The 12,814-nt window shown below is 42.3% G+C and overlaps 1 long non-coding RNA gene across 2 annotated transcripts; it reads right to left on the bottom strand.

The window, feature by feature from the left end:
- Positions 1–1,611: 1,611 nt before the first annotated feature.
- On the bottom strand, positions 1,612–7,421 carry LOC147340917 (uncharacterized). 2 transcript variants are annotated; one of them, XR_015158436.1, is made up of 4 exons: positions 6,960–7,421; positions 2,518–2,739; positions 2,144–2,276; positions 1,612–1,745 (listed from the first exon to the last, which is right to left on the bottom strand). It is a non-coding gene; the product is annotated as an uncharacterized LOC147340917 (long non-coding RNA). The 2 variants fall into 2 exon arrangements; XR_015158435.1 differs by lacking the exon at positions 6,960–7,421 and adding an exon at positions 4,310–6,079.
- Positions 7,422–12,814: the final 5,393 nt, after the last annotated feature.

The raw sequence follows: 12,814 nt of genomic DNA, 5'->3' as shown, positions 1-12,814 counted from the left end.
CCTTGCATTAGGTACCTGGGTCAGATAAACTGGTTACAGACTCAGCCCACCAGTGCTCACATACTTACATAGATTAGCTTCTGGATATTCATGGGGAGGGGAACAAGCTCATTTTAATAAATGAGATTTATGGGGGAACTTGGCCAAGGAGAGGTATATGCTATGCTACATGCACTAAAATCAGGTTGGCAGAAGAAAGTCCAGAATGTGGTTAAATTTGCCATCTTATGTATTGCCGTGACTAAGGCAATAAGAAGGCCTATATTCCTTCTTGTTCAGATTGGTGTGATTATTGTTTGAGTTTCCTACCAAGTACCCATAACAAATAGCCTGGTGGGCCAAGTTATTTCAAAAATCGGTATCAACTATATTATACATTGGGCCCATTAGGTCCCTCTCGGGGAATTTTTCTTTGGCAGCTGTGTGTGTGTGTCGGGGTGTGTGTGTGTGTGTGTGTGTTAGTCACTCAGTCATGTCTGACTCTTTGCAACCCCATGGACTGTAACCTGCCAGGCTTCTATATCCATGGGATTGTCCAGGCAAGAATACTGGAGTGGACCGCCATTCCCTTCTCCAGAGGATCTTCCTGACCCAGGGATCGAACCCTGGTCTCCTGAATCGGAGGCAGATTCTTAACGGTTTGAGCTACAGCGAAGTCTTTGGCAGCTGTTTATGTTACTTTTATAGCCTCAGAGGTGGCCTCTTGGGAGGCAGTGATGTGACTAACTCAATAGATTTCCTCCCAGGTTAGCTCTGCTACTGGGCTTATCATTATTGTTCTGTAAGACAGGATGGGTATGTTTTAAGATCCCCCAGAAGAGTAAAATTGGGCTGCAATTTCCCTCCCAATACTTGCCAAGTCCTTATTAATGATGCTCTTGGTAAGCCTGATGAATTTTTAATAGTTGTAAACAAGTAGCATCGATTTGGATGGAAAAACTCTCATATAGAAAGTGGTTAGATGTCTCTATGGGATTTGAAAATTTTCAGTTTTCAGGAGAATTTTCTTTGCTGTCACACCCAAAGGCTATGATTGTTTCCTGTGGGCAGTAAGCATTGGAGTTGTTGAAAGGCCCACTCCCACTGAGTGTGATGGAAACCTTGAAGTTGATATTGGAAGACAATCAGGCTAGAAAAGAATTTCCAGACTGGATGAAGCTCCTGACTCTTTAGATATGCCTTGTCCTGGATATTATGTTGTATACATTCCTTTCCTAATAAGTAAGTATGCTGTGTGTGTGTGTGTGCATGTGTGTGCATACATATATACACATACAAATTATAAGTGGCCATGGGGCTTCCCTGGTGGATCAGTGGTAAAGAATCCACCTGCCAATATTTTAAGGTTTTGAACCCTGTCTAGGAATACCCCACGTAGCGTGGAGCAGCTAAGTCTGTGCACCACAACTATTAAGACTGTGCTCGGGAGCCCAGGAACTGCAACTACTGAGCTCATGAGCAACAACTATGAAGCCCACATGCCCTAGAGCCCGAGCTCCACAATAAGAGGAGTCACCATAATGAGAAGCCCTGCACTACAACGAATTATAGGCCCACTTGCCACAACTAAAGAAAAGCCCGTGCAGCAACAAAGACCTAGTACAGCAAAAATAAAAACGAAACAATAATATTATTAAGTCAATAAATAAAGTAAATTCCCAACCAGGGAGGAAATTCATGGTAAATTGTCCTTGGTCACTTAGACGAACTTCGTTGAGTGTAAGCTTCAATAAATGGGACTTGTACTGGAAAGAGAGGAAAAGACGTTATATTAACAACTGATAAGAAAAGAAACCAACATTTGTAAAGATATACATTTTGGCAGGGTTTACATTAGTCATTATTGTCAGGGATTAGCAAGAGCTATAATTTTATCTAACTGTAATCCCATAGAGTTTGTTGGTATAGCTCTGCATTACAGCACTTTTCATATGATTGCACTCATCACAAGCATCCTGGTTGTAATACTGGGTACATACTATCTCTGGGCAATTCCTTACATAAATCTCAAGAGGCAGTGGCTCTATGTGGTTAATGGCACTACTTAATCACAGTCAGTCTCATCTGATTTGAGGCCAGAGTTGGCCCTGAGGGTTTAGAACCATCTATGAGTCACAAGTGGTATCTAAAGAGTCGAGCTTACCCAGAATGGGTGTTGCTTGTAGTAGAAGAGACAGGAGAAGGTTGCTAGCCTCAGTGTTGGTATCTGTGGTCATTTAGCAGGACTGACCAATGTGAATAGCCAACAGCATGGTTCCCATTGTCTCCAGTCTGACCTGTGTTATAAGATACCCTGTTAGGTGCATGTGGTATAGTTTCCAGACAGACCTTGTCAACAGTAGTGCGGAGATTACTAGGGCTGGTGAACTGCCAAGAGACATAGAGTCAACACTAGCAAGGGTAGGAACTTCTCAGGTGAGAAGGACCATGGTAACAGGATAGGACTTAAAGTTGGAGGTCACCTATAGCCAGCAGTAGGGAGCGTGATTGTCCCTGGTATTGTTCACATGGAGTTACCTGGTCTGGGAGAGGTTTAGGTCCACCTCCTGGGTTCCATGGTGCCTTTTGAGGAGCAAAGTACTGGGATGGCTGATAAGGTCACCTCTTTCTCCAGAGAGTGGTTTGCTTGGCTTATACTGGATGATGATGAACACAGGCTAAAGGATGGTTTCAGAATCACTGGTTCACATCAGGTTCTCATCAGGATCAAGAAGGAGGTGGCTAAGCTCTGGGTTTTGTCTGAGGGAGACAGGAAAAAATGAAAGTACCGGGTGAATGTTTCTTCTCTATTCATGGCATTGCCTGTGCTCTCATGCCTGTGAAAACCAATAATTTGGTTGTATCTCGTGTGGAATTGCACACCAGCAGAAATAGAATTGTCTCTGTTGATGGTCCCATCATTTGCTGTGAACTTAAATATGGCGCAGTTATGCCATAGGGGCACGAATTTAATATAACCTAAAGCATGGGCAGTATTTTGACCACTGGAAGGACCACTGCCCTCCAAGTCCTCTCCACAGTCCTTGATGTGGGACTGGAGGATGACAGGATAGATAAAAAACCCAAGCAATCTTTTCTTGTAACGCCCATAGTTATTTTGCATTACAGTGATGTACAAACTTTAGTCTGACTGTGTAAACCGTGTGACGGTCCCAAGGATTGTAAAAGCTATTTTGTTATCCCCTCAATAACATTAGGAGAAATTGGTGTACTGTATGGATAAACTAATGGAAGGCTTGTATAGAAGGCGGAGAGCACTGAGCTGAGCTCCCTGTACTATACAGCAGCTTCCCACTAGCGAATCTATTCTACACACACACACACACACACACACACACACACACACGTCAGTCTTACTCTTCCCTCCCCTTCCATTTCTGTGTCCAAAAGTCCATTCTCTATGTCTGTGTCTTTATTCCTGCCCTTCACAGAGGTTCATCAGTACCATTTTTCTAGATTCCATATATATGTGCTAATATACGAATTTGTTTTCTTTCTGACTTACTTCACTCTGTATAACAGGTTCTAGGCTCATGCACCTCAGCCTGGTGCTCTGTGACAACCTAGAGGGCTGGGATGAGGGGGTAGGAGGGAGGGAATATATGCTGATTCACGTTGTTGTACAGTAGCAATCAACATAACATTGTAAAGCAATTATCCTTCAACTAAAAATACATTTAAAAAAGAATCAAAAGTGAAATACAAAACAGTGAAATCTAAAATAAAAAGTCGTTTAGAATTAACATATACACACTGCTGCTGCTGCTAAGTCGCTTAGTCGTGTCTGACTCTGTGCGACCCCATAGACGGCAGCCCACCAAGCTCTGCCATGCTTGGGATTCTCCAGGCAAGAACACTGGAGTGGGTTGCCATATACATACTGCTGCTGCTGCTGCTAAGTCGCTTCAGTCGTGTCCAACTCTGTGCGACCACACAGATGGCAGCCCACCAGGCTACCCCACGCCTGGGATTCTCTAGGCTGGAATCACTCTATACTGGAGTGGGTTGCCATTTCCTCCTCCAATGCATGAAAGTGAAAAGTCAAAGTGAAGTCACTCAGTCGTGTCTGACTCCCAGCGACCGCATGGACTACAGCCTACCAGGTTCCTCCATCTATGGGATTTTCCAGGCAAGAGTACTGGGTGCAATGAGTGGGGTGCCATTGCCTTCTCCAATATACATACTACTATACATTAAATATATAACCAACAAAGACCTAACATTTAACACAGTAAACTATACTCAATATTTTGTAATAACCAATAAGGAAAAAGAATCTGAAAAGTAAGATATATATAAACATACATACAACTGAGTTCAGTTCAGTTCAGTTCAGTCACTCAGTCATGTCCGACTCTTTGTGACCCCATGAACCGCAGCACACCAGGCCTCCCTGTCGATCACCAACTGCCGGAGTCTACCCAAACCCATGTCCTTTGAGTCGGTGTTGCCATCCAACCATCTCATCCTCTTCTTCTCCTGCCCTCAATTTCTCCCAGCATCAGGGCCTTTTCAAATGAGTCAGCTCTTCACATCAGGTGGCCAAAGTATTGGAGTTTCATCTTCAACATCAGTCCATGCAATGAACACCCTGACAGATCTGCTTTAGGATGGACTGGTTGGATCTCCTTGCAGTCCAAGGGACTCTCAAGTGTCATCTCCAACACCACAGTTCAAAAGCATCAATTCTTCTGTGCTCAGCTTTCTTTATAGTCCAACTCTACCAACCATGCATGACTACTGGAAAAACCATAGCCTTGACTAGATGGACCTTTGTGAACAAAGTAATGTCTCTGCCTTTTAATATGCTGTCTAGGTTGCTCATAACTTTCCTTCCAAGGAGTAAGCGTCTTTTAATTTCATGGCTACAGTCACCATCTGCAGTGATTTTGGAGCCCAGAAAAAGAGTGAGCCACTATTTCCACTATTTCCCCATCTATTTGCCATGAAGTGATGGGACTGGATGCCATGATCTTAGCTTTCTGAATGTTGAGCTTTAAGCCAACTTTTTCAGTCTCCTCTTTCACTTGCATCAAGAGGCTCTTTAGTTCTTCTTCACTTTCTGCCATAATGGTGGTGTCATCTGCATATCTGAGGTTATTGATATTTCTCCCAGCAATCTTGATTCCAGCTTGTGTTTCCTCCAGCCCAGCATTTCTCATGATGTACTCTGCATATAAGTTAATTAAGCAGGGTGACACTATACAGCCTTGATATGTTCCTTTTCCTATTTGGAACCAACCTGTTGTTCCATGCCCAGTTCTGTTGCTTCCTGACCTGCATAGAGGTTTCGCAAGAGGCAGGTCAGGTGGTCTGGTATCCCCATCTCCTTCAGAAGTTTCCAGTTTATTGTGATCCACACAGTCAAAGGCTTTGGCATAGTCAATAAAGCAGAAATAGATGTTTTTCTGAAACTCTTTTGCTTTTTCGATGATCCAGTGGATGTTGGCAATTAGCCACGGCAGCAACGGCACGGGAGCGATGGTGCAGGAGCGGCGGAGAGGAGCTACCCCACGTCCAAGGTCAGGGGAGGAGGCCGAAAGGAGCTACCATATACCTGAGTATATACATATATATAACTGAATCGCTTTGCCGTATACCTGAAACTAATGCAACATTGTATATCACTCAGATCAGATCAGATCAGTCACTCAGTCGTGTCCGACTCTTTGCAACCCCATGAATCGCAGCACGCCAGGCCTCCCTGTCCACCACCAACTCCCAGAGTTCACTCAGACTCAGGTCCATCGAGTCAGTGATGCCATCCAGCCATCTCATCCTCTGTCATCCCCTTCTCCTCCTGCCCCCAATCCCTCCCAGCATCAGAGTCTTTTCCAATGAGTCAACTCTTTGCATGAGGTGGCCAAAGTACTGGAGTTTCAGCTTTAGCATCATTCCTTCCAAAGAAATCCCAGGGCTGATCTCCTTCAGAATGGACTGGTTGGATCTCCTTGCAGTCCAAGGGACTCTCAAGAGTCTTGTCCAACACCACAGTTCAAAACCGTCAATTCTTCGGTGCTCAGCCTTCTTCACAGTCCAACTCTCACATCCATACATGACCACTGAAAAAACCATAGCCTTGACTAGATGAACCTTCGTTGGCATAGTAATGTCTCTGCTTTTGAATATGCTATCTAGAGTTCAATAAAAAAAAAAATAGAATAAAAATAAATTTTAACGTATCAAATGTTCAGCATTATACAGATGTGATTAATTAAACATTAAAAAAAGAAGGCCAGGAGGTTATGGCAAGTTAACTTAGTGGCAGGGAATGTGGCTATTTTCTCATGGAGTTGCAACACTCTAGTAAGTCCAGGTTTAGCTCAATCCAGTAGATACATTACCATTTGAATACAGACCTCAGCTTGTATGGGAGAAGCTTCTGCTATCACCCAGGGCATAATAGGAATATCAACCCATAGCATAACTGGCTCTGCTCCAGTAGAGCTTTGAGTTTCAGTGAGGGCTCAGTGTACCTCTGGAAGTTGCCTCTCCATTGGCCAATACTTTTGGACTTAGTCTGCAAGTTGCTTATGCCAAAAACCCATGGACATGTGGGCCAGTGGATCCTAGAAATGAATTTTTGGGTGGCTGAAACTTCTAACTGTAAGTCCTGTTCTCAGAGCACTAGTGGGAGAGCTGAAACGATAGACTTCTTTAGTTTATCTAGTGTCTGTTGTTGCTCGGGTCCCCACAGATAAGTGGATGTCCTGAGGGTGGCTCCATACACAGGGACCAGCAAATATTGGAGGTTGGCACTGGAATTGAATGTTACTACCAAATGTTGGATCTCCTTTACCAACATGGGAGGTTGGGGCATGAGAAGCTTTTCTTCTACCAAATGCAGACTAGTTTACCCTTCTGAGTTTCAATTATAGACCAGACATTGAACAGACTAGGAGGCTCCCTGTAGCTTATGGAGGGCAATTGCCCATCCCCTCAGTGAAGTGTTTACTCACAGTGGTGACAGTGTGTGACACAGAGTCATAGCCAGGTCCCGGGACAAGGATGACATCAGTACAATGCCAGAGCTGAGTTTCTGTGGGAGGTGCCTGGTGCAGAGCAGGAGTCTAGATCCAGACGGCAAATTCCTTGTGAAATCCCAGAGGTATTCATGTACCCTACAGGCAACTGGGAAAAGTGTACTGTTGATCCTCAAAGGGGAAGGCAAATTGTGCTCAATTATCCTATGACACATTTAACAAAGAGAACATGTTAGACCAGTCTAGGCCTCCGGACCATTGATCAATATTACTTGAGTGTCATTCATTCCAGTATGAGATTCATAATGTCAATACCTAGTAGAGGGGCTCTGATACAGGGAGCAGCCTCCTTTAATTCTCTCTAATCCATAGATAGCCTCTACCCATTAGTAGTGGCCTGAGGACAGGCCATAGCAGGAAACCACAAAGTGGGGATCCGTATCCTTTCACTAACAAGGCTAAGACAGGTCATAATCTTCAGTGCTTTACTTTTAGTCAGTACCTCCCACATGGGTAGAGGAAAGTTCAGTAATTTCCACTGGCCAGGGCCTACTAGTAGAATAGAAGCCTTAGGATTGTTTCGTGAGGTTATCTGCTGATTCCAATAACAGGAAAAGAGATAATTTCAGAGAGAACAAGCAGGGCAGAAGCATCTTTTAGCAAAATTAAGTCAATTTTAAAACCTCAGTAGACAATCATCCTTTCAATTAATTATCCTCCCAAGCCAGCCATCTCCTGGGGAATCCCTTTGAAGCAACAGTCACAAACATTTTTGGCACCAGGGACTGGTTTTGGGTAGAGAATTTTCCCATGCACCAGGGTGGTGGGGGATGTTTTAAGTATATTACATTTGTTGTGCCCTTTATTTCTATTATTATTACATCAGCTTAATCTCAGATCATCAGGCATTAGATCCTAGAGGTTGGGGACGCTTGTTTTAAAATATGAGTGCTTACTAGGATTAGGGAGATGTGGGCATCTGTATCCAAAACAGCCAGCCAGTGTTGTTAATATTTGGGAGCCCACACCACAGTTCATGTGGTAAGAGGGCAACAGCCTGCCAAAAGAGGCCTGCTTTGAGAATACTGGGTCCTGATGTGGGGGCGGCACAATGTGTGAGTGTGTGTGTGTGTTTGTGTGTTTGTGTGCACCTATGTGTGTGAAAGAGACTGTACCCACATTTGCATGTGTGACTGAATGTGCATGTTTGTGAACAACTTAAGGAGGAGTATGTTCATGTATGTAAATTTATGACTGACACGGTGTATGTAAAGCATATTGAGGTGTGTGAGTGAGTGCATAACTATTTTAGTTTAAGCATATTTGTATTTGAATGAATTTGTCCATGTGTCAGTGTATCTATGAATGGGAGTAAATCTTTGAGCATGTTCATTTGAGTGAATGTCTAATTTGTGGATGTATGTAAGCTTGTCTGTGTGTAGGACTGAATTGAGCCTGTTCATATGTCAGTGTATTAACGTGCTTTTGTGTGTTTCTGTGTGTTCACATTTTTGAGTGAATTTGTAAGCATGTGCATGATGGTAGCATGTTTACCTCTGAGTGAAGGTGTAACCATGATGATCTGTGTGAACTTGTTACTGTGTACATCTATTTCTGAATCAATGCATGGATGTATGTGTGAATGCTGATCATATGCATGTACACAACCGTTTTAATGAGTGTACTTGTGAGTTTGTGATCAGGTTCACTGCGTGTATATGTGAACATGTTCATGTTTGGGTGTAAATGACTGAGTATATACATGTGATCATATGCCTGTGTTTGAATGAATATGTAAGCATATCATGTACTTTCATGAATGTGAGTGAATGTATGCTTTGCATTTGTGTTTTTGTACATTTGTGCTTGCATGACTGTGAAAAAAGTCTGTCATTAAATGCATGAGCATGTATATGTATATCAATACATATATACATGCATATTATTAATATACAAGTATAAGCAGATATAGCAACATGTGTGTGTTAATGAATATGTAAACATGCTTGTGTTAGGGCATGGTAATGTGTGTGTTCTTTTCTGTGAGTGAATGTGATTATGTCTATGTGTGATTAAATGTGTGTTCACTTGTGTGGAAGTGATAATGTGAGTGTGTCTATGTGCAACTGTGAGCAAATATATGAGTATCTGTGTGTGAGAGATTGTGTGAATGAATATGAATATGATCCTGTCTAAATGTGAATGTGTTATCATGTCCAGGTCTCAGCATGAGTGATTTTGCAGTGTCTGTGTTAATACACATGTGTGTGTTTATGAGCATGCAGGCTTTGTGAATAAGTGAACTTGTTCATGTATGTGAAATTGATCATACATGAGTGATTCGTGTGTTAGCATGTTGTCTGTTAAATGTGAAAGCATGTGCATGTATGAATGTGTGTGAGAGGTCAGAGGGAATGGATGTAAGTGTACAACTTTGTCAGTATACAAGTCCATTAGAATATGTGTATTTTTGTGGGAATTTAAGTGAGAGTGTAGACTTGTTATGGAGGTAACATATAAACATGCTTTGTGTGTCTGGGAATGTTCACGTTTAAGTATGTTCATGTATGAGTGAACATCTGAGTATGCCCATGAGTGTGAGCATGAACATATGTAAATAAAAGTGTGAACACATTTGTGTTTTGAGCATGTTAATGTGCAACAGTGAAAGTCTGTTTGTGTGTGAATGAATTCACGTGTTCATATCTGAGTGCATGAGCTCATGCATGTATGGGAGCATGTTCATGTGTATAGACTGATGCATGATCAAGTTGGTGTGTGTGAAGGTGTTAATGTATAATTATTTTTCCTGAGTGGAACTGAATGTGTAAGCAAGTTCATGTATGAGCATGATGTAAATTTGAAGCAAATTTGTGACTGTATGTGGGCAAGTCTGTGTACATGAATTAATCATGTGAGTGAATATGTCAATATGTTTATTTGCACGTGTTTATGTCTTCAAGTGTTAATGGAGTGTTTGAGCAGGTTTTTGAGTTTTATTGAATATGAGCATGTGCATTTATGTGGAATTTTCTTTGTGTAAATAAATTTGTGAGGGTTTTGTGTGTTTGAGCATGTTAATATATGAATAAGCTCATTTTGTGAATGTGTAAATTTCGGTATATGTGAATGAACATGTAAGTATGTGACATTATATTGAAATGTGTGTTTATATGTGTATGCTCATATATGTGACTATGTGATGGCATTCATATGTGGATTAATATATGAATACTTACATGTGAGTGAATGCAGGAGCAGTTTTCTGTGTGTATAATTCATGTCGGTGAAAATCTCAACATCTTAGTTTGCTTGACTGTATGAGTGTTCTCCACAGGACTGAAAAAGGTCAGTTTTCATTCCAATCCCAAAGAAAGGCAATGCCAAAGAATGCTCAAACTACTGCACAATTGCACTCATCTCACACGCTAGTAAAGTAATGCTCAAAATTCTCCAACCAGGTTTCAGCAATAGCTGAACCGTGAACTTCCTGATGTTCAAGCTGGTTTTAGAAAAGGCAGAGGAACCAGAGATCAAATTGCCAACATCCGCTGGATCATGGAAAAAGCAAGAGAGTTCCAGAAAAGCATGTATTTCTGCTTTATTGACTATGCCAAAGCCTTTGACTGTGTGGATCACAATAAACCATGGAAAATTATGAAAGAGATGGGAATAACAGATCACCTGATCTGCCTCTTGAGAAATTTGTATGCAGGTCAGGAAGCAACAGTTAGAACTGGACATGGAACAACAGACTGGTTCAAAATAGGAAAAGGAGTTTGGCAAGGCTGTATATTGTCACCCTGTTTATTTAACTTATATGCAGAGTACATTATGAGAAATGCTGGACTGGAAGAAACACAGGCTGGAATCAAGATTGCCGGGAGAAATATCAATAAACTCAGATATGCAGATGACACCACCCTTATGGCAGAAAGTGAAGAGGAACTAAAAAGCCTCTTGGTGAAAGGAAAGTGGAGAGTGAAAAAGTTGGCTTAAAGCTCAACATTCAGAAAACGAAGATCATGGCATCCGGTCCCACCACTTCATGGGAAATAGATGGGGAAACAGTGGAAACAGTGTCAGACTTTATTTTTCTGGGCTCCAAAATCACTGCAGATGGTGCCTGCAGCCATGAAATTAAAGGACACTTACTCCTTGGAAGGAAAGTTATGACCAACCCAGACAGCATATTCAAAAGCAGAGACATTACTTTGCCAACAAAGGTTCATCTAGTCAAGGCTATGGTTTTTCCTGTGGTCATGTATGGATGTGAGAGTTGGACTGTGAAGAAGGCTGAGCACCAAAGAATTGATGCTTTTGAACTGTGGTGTTGGAGAAGACTCTTGAGAGTCCCTTGGACTGCAAGGAGATCCAACCAGTCCATTCTGAAGGAGATCAGCCCTGGGATTTCTTTGGAAGGAATGATGCTAAAGCTGAAACTCCAGTACTTTGGCCACCTCATGCGAAGAGTTGACTCATTGGAAAAGACTCTGATGCTGGGAGGGATTGGGGGCAGGAGGAGAAGGGGACGACAGAGGATGAGTTGGCTGGATGGCATCACTGACTCGATGGACGTGAGTCTGAGTGAACTCCAGGAGTTGGTGATGGACAGGGAGGCCTGGCGTGCTGCGATTCATGGGGTTGCAAAGAGTCGGACACGACTGAGTGACTGATCTGATCTGATCTGATCTGATCTGATGAGTGTTCTGGGATTAGATTTGAGTGTATCTAGATTTGAGCAGATATATGAGCACGTTTGTGCCTAGAAACACACTAATGTGAGTGTGCTCATTTGTGTGAATGAAGGTGATGATATGCTCCTATGTGTGATTGAATTCATGAGCATGTTTGGGAGTGGTTGTGAGTCTGTAGGTATACAGTCATGTGCAAGTGTGAACAAACATGAATTTTATCTGTGTCAGTGTGTGAGAGAATGTCACTACTGATAGCTTATGGTGAATGACGTCCAATTTGTGATCTCTGAAGAAGATTTAGCTTCAGAACCAGGGACCAGGCTTGGTCACTCAAGAGCTTTTATGTAGCCAAGTTTTATTAAAGTATAAAAAGGGATAGAGAAAGCTGCTGACATAGACATCAGAAGGGGGATGGACAGTGTCCCCCTGGCTAGTCTTCACAAGGGAGCTATATACTTTTTTAATTTGTTATTACAAAACAAAGTAATGTTCCAAGGCTGTAAAGATCTTACTAGACCCACTCCCACAATTTACATTATAAGATGACAGGATTAGAACTAACAATAGAAAGATCTTGCCAGGTGGACTCCCATAATACACATTTTAAGATAACAGGACTAGTCAGAAGGTTTTTCAGTTCAGTTCAGTTCAGAAGGTTTTTAAGAAGGAGCAACTATCCTCAAGCAGGATACATTGTTGTTAAATAATCCTTAGCGCACAGAGTTTAAGCCAAGTTGTTTGTTGTGTAATCATCAGCTTAAAAGAAAAAAACTTAAAGAAAAAAAAAAGTTTGTCCTTTTCTCCTCCTTGAGAATTCCAGACTCCTATCTGTTCCTTGAGAGCCCTAGCTAGACCCTTTTCTCCTCCACGGGGACCCTGGACTTCTTATCAACTTACCTAGGAACTGTCTCTCTCAGTATGTTGATGTGTGTGAATGATGTGTGAGTATGCTGCTGCTGCTGCTGCTAAGTCGCTTCAGTCGTGTCCAACTCTGTGCGACCCCATAGACGGCAGCCCACCAGGCTCCCCCGTCCCTGGGATATGTGTGTGTGAGTACAAATGTATGCTATTGTGTCTGTCAGTGTGTGAGCATGTTCTTTGGGTGACCCTTTTAATATGCACGTATCAGTTCAG

The sequence above is a fragment of the Bos grunniens genome, chromosome X, assembly GCF_055505025.1.
Source record: "Bos grunniens cultivar Pamir isolate PY7600 chromosome X, Bosgru_T2T1.0, whole genome shotgun sequence".
In the NCBI taxonomy this organism is placed as follows: Eukaryota; Metazoa; Chordata; class Mammalia; order Artiodactyla; family Bovidae; genus Bos; species Bos grunniens.
This window is presented reverse-complemented; position numbering and strand designations above follow the sequence as displayed.